The sequence below is a fragment of the Gouania willdenowi genome, chromosome 5 (assembly GCF_900634775.1).
Source record: "Gouania willdenowi chromosome 5, fGouWil2.1, whole genome shotgun sequence".
Lineage (NCBI taxonomy): Eukaryota > Metazoa > Chordata > Actinopteri > Blenniiformes > Gobiesocidae > Gouania > Gouania willdenowi.
This window is the reverse complement of record NC_041048.1, coordinates 36138889-36161538: the sequence shown is the minus strand read 5'-3', so window position 1 is coordinate 36161538 and position 22650 is coordinate 36138889.

Below are 22650 nucleotides of genomic sequence, written 5' to 3'. Positions count from 1 at the left end.
TGTGTAGAGTTGCTCAGAAAGTGACTTTTCAGAGGCTAAAACTCTGGAAAACTGGCGAGTTTGGAAAAATAAACCTCAAATATTATGTTTTTGTGGTTCTTAGAACAAATGAAGACGGATGAAAAATAGCATGACATGGAACCTTTAAGGAAAGGTGTTAAAGGCAAAGGCAATCACGTTTGTTTTGACAATCAGACGCACTTCAACTAGGTGACGTAATAAAAAAGTTAGTGACGTCTGAAGTGGTGAAAAAACTACACATTTCCGAAAATCGACTAAAAGCACCTTTATTAGACTTTCTACTGATATACCGTATTTTTCGGACTATAACGCGCACTTAAAATCCTTTAATTTTCTCAAAAATCGACAGTGCTTCTTATAATCAGGTACGCCTTATGTATGAAATTAATATGTCAAAATGTTTTAGTACAACTTTGGTAAACTATGAAGCTGTACCACTTGATGGATTTTTGGTGCTTCAGGGCTACCGTAGTCAGACGCCTCATGGAATGATATGTACCAGTATTGTGCTTCAACATACTGAACTGAAAAAGTGAGTGTAATGTTCTGTATTTTATGTGTTAAACCTGAACAATGTTGAGAATTATTGTTAATGAGTTGAAAAAAAGTTTGACTTATCTGACTATTTTGTTTCGCTTAATGAGCCTTAAAAACAATAATAATAATAATAATAATAATAATAATAATAATAATAATAATAATAATAATAATAATAATAAACCGGTGCGCCTTATGTATGAAAATAGACCCAGTCAGACCCAATCATTGATAGTGCGCCTTACCACAGAATGTCTGTTTTATGTCAGTTATAATCTGATAATATGTCGTGACGATTTGGCAGTTGGTCAATTGTTATTGTTGATATTATTGTTAATATAATTTTTTTTTTAATATATATTATTGTTAGTTTCTTTTCTAGGGGTGCCAGCCAGGTTTCCCTCCTGACGTATAGGATGAATGTATATAGTTAGTGTTCTATTACGTTTTATTTCATCCGTACAGTCAGTGAGTGAGGAGGGTTTTAGATGATTTATTTAAAGTTGTTCAAGGCATATACTGTAGGCATATATATATATATATATATATATATATATATATATATATATATATATATATATATATATATATATATATAAATCCCATATGGTTCTGATATGCTGCGTTTTACCAGCTGAGAAGGCAAAAACATGCTCTGTATTACAGAGCGCGAGGATTGCAGAAAATTGTCGTCCATGGACCAAGAAATGTCACGTGTGCAGTGAGATAGTGATGGTTTGGCTCCAGCAGTGACATAGGTAACTTCTCCACTAGTTACTCTGTTACATCAGCTGAGATGTGTGTTTGCTGTGAAGTGTGCATGGGTAATTTAGTTTGACTAACTCCTTCAAAGACAGACACAGTCGTTTAAACTCAATGTGACTCATTCCCTCTGAATGGTTCTCTTACCACGAGCATATTATGATTTGTGGTGAACTGATGCACACTAGCTGCCTAATGGAGTCGAACAGGGGGGGGTTCACAATGTCATCTACCGGCAAAGTGAAAGAAGAGGTAACGGAAAAAAGTTGGAAGCGGATGAGGAGGCAGAAATGGGTTGTGCTGATCAAACTGGGATATGTGAAACACTAAATGCTTTTTTGCTCTAATCAGCTCGATTGAATGCATCAATCTCCCCTGTGGTGGTGGCGGTTGTCTGTCTGCATTGTTGTTTGTATTTTTCTATATTCTCTGAATTTGTGTATTAAGTATAGTCATTTTGTGTATACTTGTTGTTGTCAATGTTAATTTGTTATTTTTGTAGTCATGTGTATTTGTGTGATCATTCTGTGTAATTTTGTTGTCCCTTGGTGTATTTTTGTAGTCAACCCTTTGCATCTTTTGTCCTTTTGTGTATTTTTACAGTTGCCTTGTGTATTTTCACTCTTATTTTATGTATTTTTGTTGTCCCATTGTAGTCATCCTGTGTATTTTTTTGTCCTTTTGTGTATTTTTGCGGTCGTCCCGTGTATTTTTTTTTTTATCTTTTTGTGCATTTTTGTAGTTACGTTGTGTATTTTTACAGTTGCCTTGTGTATTGTTGCTTTTATTTAATGTTTTTTTTGTTGACTTTTGGGGTATTTTTGCATTCTCCTTGTGTATTTTTGTTGTCGTCTTGTGTATTTTTGGTCCTTTTGTGTATTTTGTAGTTGTCAGGTGCATCTTTGTTGTCCCATGGTGTGTTTTTGTAATTGCCCTGCATATTTTTGTTCTTTTGTGTATTTTTGCAGTATGCCTTGCAAATTTTTGTTGTCCTTTTGTGTATTTTTGCTGTTGTCTTGTGGGTTTTTGTGGTCTCATTGTGTATTTTTCTGTCATTTTCTATGTTTTTAGGGCTCATTTATGTGTATTTATATGTTGAGGGGCCACATAAAATGAGACAGAGAACCATATGTGCTGATCAAACTTAGATATGTTGAATGTTGCATGAATCACTAAATGCTTTTTCGTTCTAATCGGCTCGATTGAGTGCATCAATGTCAGCTGTGGTGGTGGTGGTGGGGGGGCAGAGTGTGTCTCTGTGTGCTTCATATCCAACACTTGCAGTCGTGGAGATCAAAGGATTGCTACTGTCACTGTGCATACAGTGAGTCATGAGGTGATGCTGTCAGCTGCACTGACACTCAGATCTTTGTATGATAAAGTTTGCACTATACAACTACACTGGGTTTATTGCACCTCATACACCAAAGAAACACTGTTTATAATGTAGGACACACAGGTAAGACTCCAAACCTGCTACCAAAAAATTTGAACTTCAGCATAAAAAAAAGGACTTGCTTTTGTTTAAACTGTTCTGACTAATGGCTTTCACTCGCTTACATCACCGTTACATCATTTTTTACCAGACTCTTATTAGGTATTCATATATTCTCTAAGCCTCACAGTGTTGTTGAAGTAACTATGGTCTTCCTCCTGTGTGCAACAATTGAAAGTGACGCAGAAAATGTCAATAAATATATATATATATCCCACCATGCATATCTTAAACATTAACACTTCTGAAAGCATGTGATACAAGTAAAAAAGACGGCATGTATGATAGACGCCATAATCATAAAAAATTTTACGCTTTCATCATTTATGTAATGCACTCATGAATACAGTGGGTAGCAAATGTCATATTCAATTACTTTTTCAATGAAGGAATCTGGATTGCTGATGCATGTTTTAACATTGTAGGTGCATGAATTAAAGATTTTTTTTATCTTGCTGAACATTGATGGCTTGGTTTTTTTTTTTTTTTCATTTTTATTTGTAATGCATGATTTTTAGTGAAGCTTCTGCCCTAAATATTTTTTTTAATTATGTAAAGACAAACTGATTTTGACAGCAGAATATCCAAGTAGTCTAACATGCCTGTTTATTTTTCTTTTCAGTAATCATTACTACTACTTCAAACCATTAGTTGGGACTGTGCATTTCTGTGATTGTGGAAAATAAACAGAAAATGCAGAATTCACGTTCTGAAACAGAATAGTAATTGGAATATTTATATATATTTTTAAAATAACAAATTTAATCAATCGACTACAATATGACATGAAAATACCTCAGATGCATGTTTTTTTGGATTATTTTTCCCCAAAAAAAAACAATGAATATGTGAAATTGTGCTCATAATCAAGATTCAAAGATTTTTATTATTATGTGCATGAACTTGTACATAATGAATGAAATTTCCCGTAGAGATAATTTTACATTAAAGCTCGTTTCTTCCATGGTCAAACATTCTTATCTTCTTCATACCATAATTTCATAAATGGTTGGGTGTAGAAATGTAACCAATTACTTTACTTCTTTAAAAACTTACTTAAGTACAAGCAAAATTACTGATTTAGAAATATACTCAAAAAAGTACTTATGGAAGCAACTCAATTACAGTAACGTGAGTACTTATAATGCATTACTTTCACCTCTGTGGAAATTAAAACACAATCAAAACAAGTAAACTTGCAAATAGAAACATATAATCTAAAAATCCAATAATTTGATCAGAATTATCTCAGAGAGCGACATATCCGTCTGGTATGGATATCAGTTTAATATACAAATCGCATCTAGCCCACTAAAAAACGCTAAGTATGTTTAAAGCACACTGACAAACTATAATGTCCATTTGTTTCAGTAAACTCAACTTTAAAACTGAACTCATTTCATTTTAAACACAATCATTTTAAATTACTTTGCAAGAACCATCGTTTTCCTAAAATATTTAATTCTAGCAGTAAATGAGGATAAAGCTTCAAACATCTGAATGATGAACACATTTTGTTGGGGATGGTCTTTATTGACATGAGCCAAAAAGAAGCTCTTTACACATCACGTTTCCCACAATCCTCAGTGTTCCTAGTAGTGCGTGGGCCGGTACCACAGGGACAGTGGCTGCTTTCAAATGAACAAGCAGCTGCTGCTCTACCAGTGGGCACAAACAAACATCTGGAATGTAGTTCAGTGGCCATGAACAAGCGTGTGCACGTGTGTGCACGTGTGTGTGTGTGTGCGTGCGTCTGTGTGTAGGCGTAAGAGTGAAGGACTGGAGGTCACTGTGGCCATATGAACACAATGAGCAGGTTTGCAATCAGCTGATGCACTAGACTCACTCTGAAAAGCATGTGGGTAGTTTAAACTCACAAAAGATGTGAATTCAACTTCCATGTGACATTTGACAACAGCAGTCTGATAAACAGGAAATATGATTTTCCAATCATGGAAAACATGGAATGGTACATTCTGAAAGGGAAAAAACTATCTGAACCATTTTTTTTTTCTTATTTTTTTTCAGTGTCAGTTTCCTAAGATGAAAACCATTTACGTAAAAAGGCAGCTCTCTACGCTGCCTTTGGAAGTAACCGTGCTATGCTAAATGCTATACGTACGTTCACAGTGCATTAGTGAATTGATATCACGTGACCGCTGCTACGTTTTCTAGCTAGTGGGCGGGATAACGCTACAGTCAGGATGACAGCGCTAGAGATGATAAAGAAACTTTCTTTTGAGGAAAAACGACAGCTTTTAAAAGATGGGAGACCAACACCTGAGCTACCAGACCTTCAGCAAAGGTAAGGTCAGAAAATGCAGAGGGTGCTATATATTTATCCTGAAATGTAGGCGGCAGGCGGAATCTGCTACTACTTTCTTTCTGGCCGCCTTCTACTCTTAAACATGTTCATAAATGATTTCTTACCCCTTTAGCACCGAAAGAATATCTGTAATAGTACGTGAATATCTGTAAAAGTCACGTTTTTCCATTAGCTCTGTCTGCTAGCGCATAGCATCTCTTCTTCACTGCAAGGATTTGTGCATGCCAACCGACCACTGGGTTACCAGGGCCCTCTGCCGGTCCAAACAAATATCTGACGTAAATACAGTCCAATGACTGTTTTGTTTTTTTTTAAAGTCCAATTGTTAAGGCACAAAAAACATTTTTAGTTGCACTTTTAAAAAGAAAAAGAACTATTTTGCAGTTTTGCATTGTTTACTATAGAACCAGAATTTAAATTAATAGACTTCTTCTTCATTTGTAATATTCCCTCATTTATTTCATTCAAGATTTATTATTAGTTAAATTGCATTATTTTGAATAGTTTATCAAGGGATTCTTTTGACAATGATAAATAAAAAGAAAATAGTACAGTATTTTCTAAAAACTAAAGGAATATTTTTCAGTCATTATTTGTCTACAGTCCCATTTTGGAAAATAAATTGTGAGAGAATCGTATCGTGAACCCAGTATTGTGAATCGAATCGTATCAGGAGTTGAGTGAATCGTTACATCCCTAGTCAGTACCAATGGTGGTGATGTATAAATGCTGGTTTGGTTTGAAAAAGGTTTAGTTGGTTAAAATGTACAGTAGCTGCTGCTCTAAAGAGTTTGGTTCTTGTCAAAAGAGGAAACTACACAATATCAATTGTGTAATATTTACACACAAAGAAAACCTAACATGTCTACGGAATCCTTGAAAGTTTTTAGATTTTGAATATACCAGTAGTTATTGGAAGGTTGTTTTTGTTGTAGGTGACAGAGTGTTACAAATGAGACTTCAAAATAAAGCAACGGCTGGATTCAAAAGAAGAGAATGGCATTTTTCTTCTTTTTTTTTTACGGTGGCCAAAAAAACCCCAAAACAACTATAGATTATCCAGGTGCAAATTGATCAAGACACAATTTGTTGCCACAGAACCATTTTGCTTCGCTAGAGATAATTAGTCATAAGGAACACTTGTAGTGATACGAGGGCCGTGCACTCCACACAGCCTCCCTCGTATCATGGTTGCTAACAAGCAGGAGGGACTTTTTGGAGTAAAAATTGTGTGCAATGCTGTATCTTTTATGAGATCACAGCAAAGGAGCCTTTGTCAGTGATAATGAAGCAGAGGAGTGTTACATTTCTACACCCAACCGTTACTGAGTAAATTCTAATTTTTTAGTTTTCAAATGATCAACGGACATTGTGAAACTAAAAAAAATTTAATCCATATGTTCTTAGTTTTGTTTGGCAAGGCACTGTTTTAGAGTTCATAAATGCAGCTATAGAGCCTCATAATTTTTTTTAAATTTAATTTCAAAATTAATTGTACTTTTTGACAAACCTTTTATTTTACACACATACTTTTGAGCAAGATTTGATCTCTTCCTTTTTAAGTTTATACATGAGATGTTTACTGTATGCAAGAGGACCGTGGCAAGATTTATTACCAAAAATAAATGTGGAGAGTGAAAGTAACTAGTAACTTTTACTTTGACTACAATTTAGTTGAATTTACTTATACTTGAGTATTTAATGTATGGCTTACTTATACTTGAGTATAATTTCAATCAAATAATGGTTCTTCTACTTGAGTATATCAGTACTCTGACTATCAATATATTCATTTTTATAATATATATCAACAGTTCTGGAGGTTGTAACTACTTTGGATCTACTGGAGTGTTTTTTTTATTTTCTTTCTCTTAATTGTCTCTGTTACTTGTAAATACTGTAGAACATTACTTTTATTTATATTTGGGTTAGATTGTTACTGGTTATTTTAGAGTTCATAAATGTAGCTATAATTAAAGCCTACGCATTTTTTTTTAAAGTTTATTGGTGTTGTTTTTTTTTTTTTAAATAATTGTATATTTTGACAAATCTTTTATTTTACACAGATGCCTTTGTGTATAAAATAAATCAAGTTCAAAATGTGCAAGATTTGGTCTCTTCTTTTTTAAGTTTATACATGAGATGTTATGTAAAATAAACGTGGGGAGTGAAAGTAACAAGTAACTTTTAGTTTGAGCACTATTTAATTGAGCTTACTTGTACTTGAGTATTCTATGTATGTCAAGTAACAGTACTTCTACTTGAGTAGGATATATCAGTGCTCTTTACACCTCTGCAGAATAGCTGCAGTGGCATCAAAAATGTATCAACGTTGCCCTAAACAAACAGCGAATCCATTCCTACTGATAGCGATTGTCAGGTCTCTGACATCTACAGGCTTTTTACTTCCCTCCTGATGCAGCTGAAAATAAACAGAAAGGACATTTAATGCTCTCTGACCATTCAGTCTCAGATAAAACTGCCAGGCCTCACTAGCAGAAGACCTGACATCTCTCTTTTCAAAAGCGCCGCCCTGCAGGCATTTGGCTGGTTCTCCCCTCACTGAGAGACCTTACCGTCATCATCACACACTATAATCTAAGGTCTGTGAGATAAACTGATACAGAAAACACAGCCAAACCACATGTGGACACCATAGACTGTAAAAAAGAATAGACAGGACAAGTTCCCCAGTGGAGTGAAGCTTTTATTTTCAGAGCTCCCCCTGCTGACTGGCTGCAGTATAGGTCGTAACCCCCGCCTCCTCAATGATAACAGATGGGATGTTGGTCAAACTGTAAAGTTAAAATACTCATCATTATCACCCTACATTGTGTTCAAGTGCAGTTACATTGTGAAGGAAAGCCGAGACACCATTTAACTTGGGCAGTAGCTATCCGTACGGTTGCCGTATCAATATACCAACATTCTATCTGTACGTAACACCCCTATTTGGCCAGTTTAGGTCATGTGATAGGTCAATCATTGGTCAGTTTAGGTCGTGTGACTAAGACTAAACCTTACCCTAAACATAACACTAAAAATTGTTGCGATATTGGGTTATAACCTAACCCCAACCCTAAGATGCTACGTACATGTACTTTGGTAACTGTACCAATAGTACCGGGGTTGTCCGTACGACAACCGTACAAATAGACACTTTCTTTAATTTTTCTGTTCAATTTTTTTGTCTTTTTTGAGCTGTCAAAATGAGAATTCTGCAGTAAACTTTTCTAACCTATTTGTGGAACGTAAGGGATCATTGCAGTTTTTTTCGGTAAGTAAAAACGTGAGTTCTTGGCTTAGCTGGGCTACGTAAGTCATCAGGGCAAGATGCTACATGGGCGGGGCGTGTTACCAGGACCTGCCAGATCTTACTGCGCAGACTCTGACTCCAAATGACGTCTAAATTACAAGATGGAAGCGCAACTAAGCGCTGAATTTTGGCTTCAACAACATTGAGTGGGAACAGCTACAGTGCACGCCCACTGGTGGACACTAGGGCTGGGCAATTTGGACCAAAACTCATATCTCAATATTTATTCTCAAAATAGCGTTATAAGAAATAAATCTCAATATTTTGAGCTCAAAGTCTGACCAGAGAGAAAATTCTGGGTTAAATTTGCTGACGCAAAATGCCACACAGGCACATTTATTACACACAATTTAAAATATATATATAACAAGCAAAAATGCTTATATGCCCAACATAAGTCATAACATTCAAGTTTCCTTTTTCAATAATACACACAAATAAGATGCAAGCATTCAACAAGTACATTTGAGTTGCCTTTTTTCAAATAATGCAAAAAATATCAGTACTTTCTTTTATATACAATATCTAACAAAGAACACAAACAAATTTATACTGCTTCACATAAGTCTAAAATATATTGGACATTTTCTTTTTGGAATTAAATAGTGTGTCACTCATTTTTATTTATTTATCAACATTATTCCACATATTAACTCCTAAATAAGGGACAGCACGTGTGAGTGAGTTCTGTAGTGTGGCTTGTTTAGAGGAAGGTCTGGATTAGGATGCACTCAGTGATCATCTAACTGAGCTTTACATGTTGTTCTGAGAAGTAACGAAAGCAGCGACTCCTAAAACAATGATTTTAATACAAAACAAGCTATAAAAAATAGATTATTCAGAAATATGGAAAATTGTAAAAAAAAAAAAAAAGGACACTGTGTGACTGTACTCTATGAATAATATTCAATACTTGCAGGATGTCATTTGTGCTGTGTGACTATATAAATAAAGTTAAAAAATGATATAAATATATTTCAATATAAGCGATAGTCATTTTTTTCTATCACTAAAATAGAAAACTTGGTATATCTTGAATCCCGATATATTGCCCAGCCCTAGTGGACACTGTAACCCTTTTTTTGTAGCCATCAAACACCAAAACTTCTTTTTATCCAACTTTGCTAACTCAACTTAGCCTCCCTTGAGCTATAAACCAGAAAGTAAAATCATTCATGGATCAACACTAGCAAACCCAGCAGGATTTAGGCTCAGGTCAATCATTCTTGTCAACATCCTCAAAACAACAGAGCAAATTCATCATGGTCGCTAATCCACACTTGGCCTCAGAACAATATCTGCTAACCACATTAGTAATGCACTTGTAATATGATGTGATTTTCCTGCTGCTCCACAGGGGGGCTGATGGTTCAGGGAAAACCATATTACTGTACGAATGTGAAATCATCACACGTTTGTTTACATCATTTGGTCCTTCCTGTTCCCTAATGCTGGAATTATTAGTTTAGTGTAATACAATGATTACATTTAAAAACAAGGCAAATGTATTTGCATGGCGCACTTCATACACAAGGCAATTCAATGTGCTTTACATGATTGAAAAAATCATTGAGAACATTAAAATCAACAGTAAAAACATTCAAACAATAATATAATTATACAGTCATATTTTAACCTATTTTTGATCACTTTTTCTTGCCATATTTTTGCTACATTACTCACATTTCACCATCACATTTCAATGTCTTTTCTGCAAATTGTTTTCACTTCACAGACATGTTTATCACTTTTCCACCTAATTATTGTCACTTTTACCTTTTTTTGTTGTTGACATATTTCATACTTTTTTTGACAATTTAACCACATTCACATTTATTTGCCTGTTTAAACTATTTCTTCCATAATTATGACACTTTGAACCCTTTTTAACCACTTTTTTTGTCTGTTTTTGCCCACTTTAGTTTGCAAATTTTAACCAATTCCTGTGGTTTTTAAAACCCCATTTCACCTCCTTTTCCACCATTTTTGCTCACTTTTAACCCATTTTATTTCTGATTAAAACAAGGATTTCCATCTTTAAGATGACTATATACTATGGCGCGAACAATATGATGAATAAATAAATAAATGTGGTTATCACAGATTCATAGAACAATGGACCATCATTTTACTGACTTTATGGATGGACCCCAAAAATCTCTCCCCTTTATTCCCCCTTATAGATGACCCTGTCTCCACATGATTTCTTCAATGTTCATGTCTGTGTTCAACCACCTTCAGGTACAGTGGGGGGGTCCAAGGTTTCTGGAACCTTTATTTTGGGGGTCGCGGGCTGAAAAGGTTGAGAACCACTGGCCTAACCAATGGATGTATTGTAACACACCTACAGTAAATGGCATATGATCAATAATTCCCTTCTGGAATAAGACAGTGCTCTAATATAAATGTGTGCTGCACAGTCAATGAGCAGTAACACGTTGCAATGCTCCGTGGCCTTTGAGCCTTTCTGCACTTGTGCAACATGCACGCTGTCAGTCTGCGTTGCCACTTTCTGGACAGGTGAGCAACGCTCCCTGGATTCAGGCCTTCACAGCTCCCCTCCCCCTCTTTTCAAACGGAAACGCAACACCTCCCTCTAAATTCACAGCCGCCTGCTCCCTGTCATCTTTGCCTCCCTGAGCTTCAACTGCTGCCCAACCTTATTGTCACGTAGCTGGGAGTCGGTGACCAGACAAGCTGAGGAAGGGCCAGCCTCGCTACCGTCTGCTAAGAAAGACCAGTGGCTCGTTTAGAACCAATCTTACAGTTCCTGTGAACACAGACCCCTGTGAGACAGACACAATAAAAGTGTGAACACAACACCAGGGATGGGATAAAAATGGAAAAGAAATATGAAAGCCGCAAAGAGCTAAAGGAGAGAGAAAAAAAACAATGTGTTTCTGCTCTACAAATTTCCACACCTGGTATTATCTGTGGCTCTGTGCAATTTCCACATTGTGGAAGCTATTCAGCAAAATGACAATGCCAGAAAAACAAGCCTGGTGTTTAAAGGTCCAAAGCACACCCCACAAGTGCATTAGGACCTTGTTTGAATCCTGGTAAATTGTGGAATTTTATGCACAGTGTGCAACACACAAGAGTAATCTCATTGGTTGTGTGATTTAATATCACTTTATTTAGAAACTGTGGCAACAACCAGCAATTGTTACGGGAGATATTTTAGTATTTGAATGTAGATTGACTTGCTTTTTATTGTACAGCTTACAGACTATTGCAAGATACTACAGTCAGTGACAGGATTTAAAGCTGCTGGGGACGATAAATAACATATTTTAAACTGTAGCTGTATTTCATCCAACGGTGGTTCTCGTCCACCACTGATACCAGTGGGAACCCAAATCACTGCTTTGAAAACAAGTGACATTTCTGGTGTTTTCACGGATGGAACGTTTTGCCAAAACAATGGTGGATGGTGATATTTTGGCTTTTACTGATAGACCCTATTAAGGCCAAAACTGGATTTATGCTGTATCACGAGGAACACCATAAATAAAACAGGGAAAAGAAAGAAAAAAAAAAGACGTTGAGTGGATCACTGACTTGTCTGATGAAGAAACTCAACAAATCACAAATAGAATGAATAAAAACACTGATCAAAAAAAAAAAAAATCCGCTTTGGTGTTGTCTTTACATTCTTCTATGAGACTCCAAATCCCACAATGCAATGCGCAAAACTTTTTAAAAGTTCAAGTCACATGACCATTTGACTACAAACCCATTGTTTATGGTAAAGTCAATGACAAACCTGCAAGTGGCAAATTCTACCTGTGATTGAATTCTCCTGTTTTTTGGAAGAAATACCGGCCGTGTTTGAAATGTCATTCTAACGTACTGCTCATACTAAGTTTGACGTCAAAATCAGTGTGTCTGCACATGCTGTCAAAGGTCAACACTACAAGAAGTGCAATCATTATGAGACAGCAATGCATGTTTTGTGCATGTGTTGACTTTAGATAGTATAAAAAAAGATTGAGTACACAAGAACAACCCTTATTCTGGGTTTGGTCCAGAATACATCAGTGACATGTTAGTCAGGTATGAACCCAGCAGATAGTAGAGACCAGAGCTCACAGTAAACATGGTGATGCTGCTTTTAGTTGTTATGCTGCAAAGAAGTGGAACAAACTGCCATCAGAGCTGAAGTCAGCATCACATGTGAACATTTTTAAATCAAAGTTAAAGGCACTTTTTTTTCTCTACTGCGTATGATTGAGAGAGAGCTTTTTGGTCATGTTGTTGATGTAATGTGTTTGTTGATGATTTGAATTGATTTTACTGATGATTTTAAATGTTCTTTTTGATTTTAAACAATTTAATGTTTTATCATGTAAAGCACATTGAGTTGCCTTGTGTATGAAATGCGCTATACAAATAAATTTGCCTTGCCTTGCCTTATGTATACTATATTAGAACATTTTTAAGAATACCCTGTGGGCACACTACTCATACTCAACTTCCCAATGTTGCATTGCGAGCGGAGTGTAAAATGGTCTTGGGACCAGCTTCAAGCTAAGAGTCAAACATCCCTTTTTCAAAACAAAAGCATCAATTATTGTCTTCCATTAGTTTTTTTTTAACACTTTTGTAAATAGGGCTCTTGTTTTGAAGTTAACCAGAAGTTTTGTCAGTAACACAATGGAGGGTCTCTGAAAATCTCCAAAAATAGCAGAATAAAATGTAAAATTTGCAAGTTTAATGGATCAAATGAGCACATGTTGAAATTCTACTGTCATCATCCTAATCATATATAGTAAAACAGTATATACTCATTGAGTGTGTAGTGTATAGTATGGAGTGTGCTAAAAAAAATAAAGTTTCTTATTTATCATTCTTAAATGTCACTATAGACTTAGTTCTATTTTTTCCCAGAACTCACGTAGGTGTATTTTTGGAAAAAATCCCAGTTATGTAGTTGACCCCTTATCGTGAGAACACTGATGTAGTTGTTTTGGGATATTTCTATTGAAAGACAGAAAAATGCAATAACAGTTGTTCTCAAACTTTTTTGGTTCTAACTTTTAAATCCATGTCCCTCCTTTATCTGACGAACACATGTTGCTCAGATATCTGTGAAAAAACAACTATAGAGCAGAACGATGGAATGAATGAGTGATAACACACGTTTTAAAGAACCTCATTTAGCAAATAAGTGGAATAAAACAGTATTTAGTGCCTCATGAATAGATTTATTTCTATAGTTTTTATAATTTACGGTCATCTTCCTCCTATCATTTTGTATTTTTGTTTGTCTGTTCTTTATATTATTCAGTATATTTTTCTCTCATTTTGAGTGTTTTTGTGTTGTTGGTGTTTATTTAAAATATTCTCTCCTAGTGTGAGTTTTTGGTGTCATTTGGTTGTTTTTTTAAGTCATTTTGTATGTTTCTCTCTTAGTGTGTGTTTTTATTGTAGTTAAAGTGAGTTGCTGGTAATATTCAGCATGATTATAATGTTTAACTAAAAATAAACATAAAAGCACACATTTTAATTCTTTAATTTGTTATTTTCCTTTCTCTCTCTCTCTCAAGTACCCTCTGTAGTGCCCCTAGGGGTACATATACCCCCATTTGAGAAACACTGCGATAACAGACACTTTGGACTCCAACCTTTTATTATATGCTAAATTGTTGAGCTGTCTTTTTCTTTTCTGTTTTTAGACGGACAGGTTGATTTATTGTACTTTGTTGGTAGGAGGCTGTTGGAAGGTCACTCCATCAAAATGTAGCTTTGATCCTGAGCCAGAGACCTATCAGCCATAAACTGGTGAGTCGGTAGGTTGGTGCTGGGCCCAGTGATGTTCACCTGGGAACTGTGGCTCACACCCATCCATCTTCAGTGCTTTCAGAGTTTTTGAGGTTGAGGTGTGACAGTCAACCCGTCACATTTCTTGTACAAGAGCAGCTTTGATGGAAGGTGAGGGAAGAAGGGGAAGGTTAATGGGCCTTACATCACCCCAGAGAAATCCTGCTGTCAACAATTATATCAACAGCATTCTCTGTTTGAATTAGGGCTGGGCGATATGGACCAAAATCCATCTCTTGATATTTTTTTTCATCAAAATGGTGATATATGATATAAATCTATATATATATATATATCTTTTTACTCAATAAAGTCAATAAATAGACAATTCTAGGTTTGATTTGACACATTTATTAACAAACAGCTCCACAACATGTGCCACTTTTAGCTTTTTTCTCCTATATGGGACATTACGTGTTCTGTAGTGTGGCTTGTTTAGGGCAGGGGTTCTCAATCTTGGGGTCAGGACCCCACTGGGGTTTCAAGAAACTAAGAATATTTTTTGAACAATTTGAGACCATTTTTGCTTATTTTTACCATTTTTCTGCAACTACACCAAACTTGCCATATTTCACCCTGTTTTCACCACTTTGCCATATTTTTGCTGCAATACTATAATTTCTGCTAGTGTTGCTCGATTGTTCAAACAATTATTTGTAAACCAAAAGTTATTTATTTTTTGTACAAAACAATGGAAAAAATATATTCTTTAATCATAAATAAAATCATTCAAACACTAAAATCAAGTATGTTCACTTTTGCACAAAACAAAACACTTCTTGTGTCTAAGTTTTCATCATCAAACCCAAAGTGTTCCCATATAAGAGAATTTGACTTGTTCAACAAGCGTTTTTATCTGCCATGCTTCAAGACCACTAACGAGATTTTTCCCTACGTTGGCCTGCGGGCTAGGCTAGCTTTAGCTTTGAGAGGGGCGGGGTGGAGGAGCTTCCATGTGCGTGCATTAAACAACTCAAAGTTAGTATTATTCCTTTTTTTCCTCATGTGTGCCAAGCAAATAAAACATGTATAATTGAAAAAAAGTATATATATATATATATACATACATATATAGTAATCGTTTTTTCTCGATTATGTTATTTTTGTAATCATTAAGTGTAATAATCGCAATCAAATTTCGAATAATTGCACAACCTTCATTTCTGCCACTTCATCAAGTGTAGCTTGTTTAAAGGAAGATTTTGGTGAGAACGCAATCAGTAATCCATCAAACTGTGCTTTTCATGCTGAGCTGAGAAGTAGCAAAAACAGCGACTCCTGAAACTAATATTTTAATACAAAATAAGCAATAAAATCAAAATATAACAATATAGGCAATATTATAATTTTATGTATCGCCAAAATAGAAAAGTCAATATATCTTGAATCTTGATATATTGCCCAGGGCGAGTTTGAATTAGTAGTTTTAATCAGTATACGTCCAATCATATCATGACTGTTGCAGAGAGTTTATCAGTGAGGCTGATAAACTGCGTCCACGTGTCTAAAGTTATTACCATGCATGTTTTAACCATGTTTTTCAGTCTGTCCTGTCCAGGGAACCACGCAACATTTTAGAGGATAAAGTAGGGACAGAATATGAATTAAAGAGACAATTTTTAAAACATTAAAACATGCAGGGCACAAGTAAAAAGGTGTGTTTCTCTCCTTGTTCTATCTTAGTGGATTATTGAAAGGATAAAAAAGATTACTGATTTTGAGTGTTAGAAAACCCCCCTTTTTTTTACAAAAAAATAAGGAAAAATACATGTCCCTTTACGTGTATCAAGCACATTTCAAATGTATATCATTAATATGTGCATAAATCTAATAATTTAACCCTGGTCCCGAGTTTACCCTTCCGTATACATTAAAAAAACATGACAGTTGTAATATTGTAGTGTCAGAGCTATAATTGAAAATTTCACATCCTCATTTGTCATTACTATGACCCAAAAAATAGATATTGGCCAAATGTTCTCAACACCTTTTCCATCAAGGACTTGTTTATAGAAAAGCTAGGCAACTGTTCTTTTTTTTTTTAACTCAGAAGAGGCTAAAAATATTCTATAAGCTGAAAGCATTGCTCAGAGACTCTCCTTAAAAAAAGAAGCAGGTGGTAGATTTCATATGAATTAAAGGAAAAAGTTACTTTATCGTATGAAGAGGGAGGGGGTTTCTCTACTTGTTTTTCAATCTTTTTTTAGCCAAGGTACATCTTTTCATCGAAAAAAATCCCAAGGCACACCACCAACCGAAAATGTAAAAAAAAAAAAAAAAAAAAAGCTTTGTAGCCTATATTAACAATAGTCATTCTTATCAAAGTCTCTTGAATAGCAATCAAATATGCACAAAACTAAAAGTTTATGATGTTTTATATTTATTTTTCTAATGCAATCATCAATCTGCAGTAATTCTTATAAGTGTTTTAATAGGAATCAAATGAAAAAAAATAAATAAATATATATATATATATATATATATAAGTATACATTCTTTAAAAATACACATCATGGGACATAAAATAAAAACTCTCTTCATATCTCCTAAATGAAACATAAATAGCACAAATAACATAATTACATTAACACTTTGAAAATATTTCAGTCCACGTCACATAATTTTACATGCGCACCACTATACACTATATAATAGGCTTTCAGAAATGGTCCGGTTTAACCCCCACGCCCACACACGGAGGCGGTACACAGGAGAGCAGCTCCGGAGCAGAAGCCCCTGACGGGACACAAGCCTCTGACTGGACGGAAGTGCCCCTGACATGACAGTGGGAGCTATTTTTCAATGCGACAAACCTCAAATTTAGCCAGGAAGTGGAGGCGTTAGCGGTTAGGATTAGGGGTTAGTAAAAAGGGTTAGGGTTGATAAAAGAAAAATAATAAAATGATCTGATCTATGATCTGTGATGTCATCAAGCCACTACTGTGGTCCAGTGTGTGAAAACACCGTTTTTTTGCACAGATGGAAATGTTCTAAAGCAGTTTTTAGGTTTGTAGAATATGTAAAGGTCAATGAAACCACGGCAACGTGACAAATCTCTCCAACTACCTACTAATGCACCATGAGATTTAACAAGAAGTCGACTGTCCAGGCAAGTCACAGAGTTTTCACTACAGCAGCAGCAGCAGAGCAAAGAAACATCAGCTCTGCAGAAACTTCAGGTCTCGCCATCATGTTAAAACAAAAAATAGTAGCATGTACAAACACTGCTCATTTAACCTGAACAGATGTTGGTGGCACTTCATTTTTTTATTATAATATTGTATTATTTTTATGTTGAATAAACAAGCAGAAGAGTGAGTTTTTATTGAACATATGAGATAAAAAATGTTTATTAATTTATTTATTTGTGACGAGGAACAATGCAAATTAATAGACAATTATGTAAATGTGCCAGATTGTAGCCACAGGCTAGTTTCCATCTGTAGTCTCCGACAGGTCGATGTTGTGTACAACAGAAACAACATTAAAAAAAAATTATCTTTAGCGTAGGACAGACCAGAAATAAAGTGACCATTGCAGCTAAGGTGCATAAAGCAGACAATAAAGTGCTTTAGTGTTAAAGTGCAAATGTGCACTGTAATTAACAGACTGTTAATTAAAACCTAAGTGTTGGTTGCACTTTGTTAATTAAAACCTAAGTGTTGGTTGCACTTTATTCAAATAATACTTTTGCCATCTATGGAATCTATGAAACTTCACCTGCACTGTCCAGTATCTATGTATCTATTTCACAGTCACACTGGTTGATTTATTATTTTGGCTAAAAAAGTTACTGAAATAATTCCAAGTCACTGAATCATTTTGGATCAAATCGTTCTAAATAAACCAATATCATCATTGGACATATGAATCTAATCACTGTTAATACAAAGCATTAAACTCGTAGTTAGGACCTTTAAAAGTACACCACATTTATACTATAATATACAGATACTTCCCTAGAACATGGCTGCTAATAGCATCATCATTACACCCACACGATGTGCTTTAAAGCAACAGAACTACCCGAGTCATAAATATTTCTATTACTGAATCACATACAGTGAATAAAGTGCCTTCTATGTCACAGGATTCAATGAGGAGAAGAAAGTGTTTCTGTGTGCAAGGAGGAAAAAAAAAGGTAAATATTGCAGCAGCAAGTCAATGAAATGGATGTCACAGTTGGAGATGTGTGTCCACAGCTGTAGCCTGAAGGTACAACACATGGAGTTCAACACCAAACGGAATCTACTCCCGCTCTCTCCACTCTGAAGTCCAGTCTGTTCCATAAAAAGCACCATGTCAGTGAAATTCACTTGGACAGCTACACGTTTTTTCTTTTTTTTTCCTACGGCATCATACTCTCAGATCATTTATAAATGAGTTGGCGGGATGTCTGCATCACGAGACGTGCCCGAGCACGATAATAGACACTCTGGGTCTGGCTAGGCATTGTTTTCCCAGTAAGGTGAGGGTGTGGTGAGAGTTATTATGTAGAAACAAATGACCCGTTGTGGAAATTTGTCTCTTGGTGCTAAGCCAGTCCCCCATATTTTTCATAGGGACCTCTTTAACATTAACATAACACACTATTGCACACAGTAAACCTACAGATACATGTGTTCAGCAATGACCAAATATTGTTATCCAGCACTTATTAACCATTAATCAAGAAATAAATGTAAAAATGGTGAACATTGCTTTTATTCATCAAACATACTGGCTGCTTAGTCACACAGCATTGCTACAAAACAATAAGTTCCATCCCGTAACGCAAAGCAACATTTATTGTGTGGCATATTTTATCCACAAGGCAAATCAAAATGCTAAAGGTCTCAGATAAACCACAAACCCCAGTCATTTACAACCCCCAATTTGGATAAGCAGGTACTGTTAATGAACTAATGTTGGATTAACCCGTTTTCTGAATTGAACAGTATATGGTCTACAATTTAAGCTAAAATGAGAGAAATAAACACATGATACAAGTTGATGCTATAATACTGGAAAGAAGAACTCCACACTCATTTTAATATTCCAACTAGTTACATTTTTATTTTATTTTTTTTAAAGAAAATACTTCAAGAAACATTTTTAGAAAGTTCTTGACAAATACAATGTTTGTAGTGTCTTTGGGAACTTGTCAGGTATATATTCATGATCTTGATAAAATAAATATATAAATATTGGGGCTAAGTGTGTGTGTGTGTTGGGGGGGGGGGGGGGGGGGTGACTATTCATGATCGGGATGCAAAAGTTTGACCTCATTTGACAAAGTGTTTGAAATGTCATACTAATATAGTACTCGTACTAAGTTTGTGTATTGTTATGGCAATTATTATATTCATCATCATATATATAGGGACATTTTTTAAGTATGCATGGTGGGCACACTAGTCATACTCAACTGCCCCATGATGCAATGCTAGCGGAAGGTAAAATTGTCCTGGGACCGTTGTTTTGAAGTTAACTGGAAGTTTTGTCAGTGGCACAATGGCGGGTCTCCGAAAATCTCCGAAATGTCGAAATGAGAAAAGTTTATGGATCAAACGACCACATGTTGATATTCTACTTGGTGACTTTCCGAACTTTTAAAGGTGGAGAATCAGCAAAGATATTTATTTTTAATTTATTTTATTGCATATTTGTGACCATCGCCAGCCCTCCCTAAGGAATGGAAAGACACACTTTATTATAAGGAGGATATAAAAAGAGAGGGCAGTGTTACACCTAAATGAGGGGGAAGGGAACAGGGAACAGGAAGTTAGGGTAGAAAAATGGGCAGTGTTACATCTCGGTGAGGGGGAAAGGAACAGGGAAGAGGGAGTCAGGGTAGGAAATGGAATGGGCGGGGAAGAGTTAACAGCTTTATAGTGAGAGTGAGATGTGATGTTATAGTTGTGCATATTGTGTTTATTGTGTTGTGTAATCAAGCCAGTCTGGTGACAAGTGTGAAGCTTAGGTATAATGGTGGTGGCTGTGAACAGAGGGAAGGAGTGAGTGGTTATACCTAAAAAACAGATAGATAGGATCAACATGTCTAAGGTTAAACCCAGTATGAGTTTATCTCAAAGCCCAAGGCCAGTGCATCCATGACCAATGTTTGTGCAAGAACCGTTTCTGCAAACCCAAGCGCCGCCCCGGGCCCAAAGATGCAGCCAGGCAAGCAGTAAGAGTGGGGGGTCAAGGAGCCCCAGGTCACCCCCCACAACCGAGCAGCCCCCAAGACACCCCCAAGATCCCAAGCCGAGAGACAGCCACCGCCCCCCACATACACAACCGAGAAAGCCCCAAGGAGCCGAGCACCAAGTTGGTTTAAAAGCCACAGGCAGATTGTATGTTTTTTCTAATTTATTTTAAGTTGTTGGCACATGGCATGTTAACGCCAATGTTTTGAGTGTAAAATATGCCAATAAAATATATTTCATACATAATGTTCTCATGAAGATGTACACATTTACAGATTAGTTGTTTCTTTAGTCATATATTGAAAAACTTTATATCGGTATATATTGTATCGTATCGTGACCTATGCATTAGGACATGAATCGTATCATCAGATGCCAGGCAACACACACCCCTACTAACCATACTTATAGTATATAGTACTACTGTAATGAGTACAGTATATACTCATTGAGCTTGTAGTGAATAGTATGAAGTGTGCCATTTCAAACACAGCCGATGTATTCTCTAGAGCTTAGAAATAGTCTAGTCTAGTCTGTGGTCTTTGTCTGAACCAGTCCGATAATAAAGGGGCTCATGTACTCAGAATAACTGTAGCCACGGTAATTTTGTGCTGTATCAGTGGTGGGTCTATATGGATTGTGGTTTGGCAGAAAAAGTGTTTTACAACTGAGAAATATATTAACTTGGACCGAAACAACCTCCTGTCAGCATTTTTCAACCTTTGTGGGTGGGATTGGATAAATATGGAGGAATGCTTGATTCTGTTGGCGCTGGCTATGATTACACAGTAGGAAATAACGTACACCGATTACTTTTAACTAAAAGTGACGTCATTAGTTATCACACATCCCGTGAAATAATGTTGGCATGAAGTTACATAAATATATTTTCAACCAAATTGGACTAAACCACTACTACAAAACTTTTTCTGTCCAACTTCTACAGCTGTGTGTTCCTTCAGCAAGGCAGCGGAAGTAAAACTATTGCATAACAACTGATCTGCCCCCTCGTTCTCAATGAATGAGCATTACTTCCTTGCCATATTTAACTGAAACCTTGGGACAGGAGTTGTGGGTGGACGCTGAACCTCTTGCTTCCCCGTGGCTCCCACAGGGCCCCCCCCCCGGTGGGCATCCCACGGCCACTGGAGATCATTTGTGTACCAATTTATCTCATTATTTATAGACCAAGAGTATAGGAACAATTTTCCTTGCTGGAGCTCAAACACGGCCTTTGGTATTCTCCCACTTTGTTCTTTCCATGTGCACAAAACCGTTTAGTAACAGACATCACAAGTTAGCAAACACTGGTTAGCTTCTTGGCTAATAGATTTAGAAAAATACTTGAAGTTATACACAACTCTGACATTATGCTGTAATTATCTGTCATTAGTATGAATAAAATGTTATGAAGGTTGTCGTTCAGGGTGTAAAGAGTACTGAAATATCCTACTCAAGTAGAAGTACTGTTACTTGTACTCAAGTAAGTTATCCATAAAATACTAAAGTACAAGTAAAAAGTAGCTCAATTAAATATTATTCAAAGTAAAAGTTACAAGTTAATTTCATCCCCCAGTGTTTATTATTGGTAAAAAAACTTGCCACGATTCCTTTGCATACAGTAAACATCTCATGTATAAAGGAAAAGACCAAATCTTGCACAACTGGAACATCATTTATTTTCCACAAAGGCATCTGTATAAAATAAAATCTTTTATTTTTAATAAAATACAACCAATAAACTGAATTCAAGTATCTAAATTTATGAACTCAAACTGAGAAAATACCCAGCGTTCAAATCTGTTTTGTCGCCATGCAATACGTTAAATCTGTTGGTGGGCTATGATTTAATGCAGGGGTTTTCAACTGGTCTCACCCTGGGACCCACATTTTGCCACGGTCATTAAATCGCAACCCACTTTTTTAAAGAATTCAACCAACCAAATTTAGTTTTTCAAAAATAGCTGTTGAAAACATATATTTAATCTTTTTTAAAAACATAAATTTATATATTTTCTTGAGCAACATGCATTTCACAGCATGGCTGTCAAAAGAAAACATTTCTTTCAAAATAAAAGACAAGTCCAACACGAGAGACATTAAATATTTATTTACTGTTGACCAGCCGTCTGCGACCCACCCAGTACAGGTCCGCAACCCACTTTAGGGTCCCGACCCACCA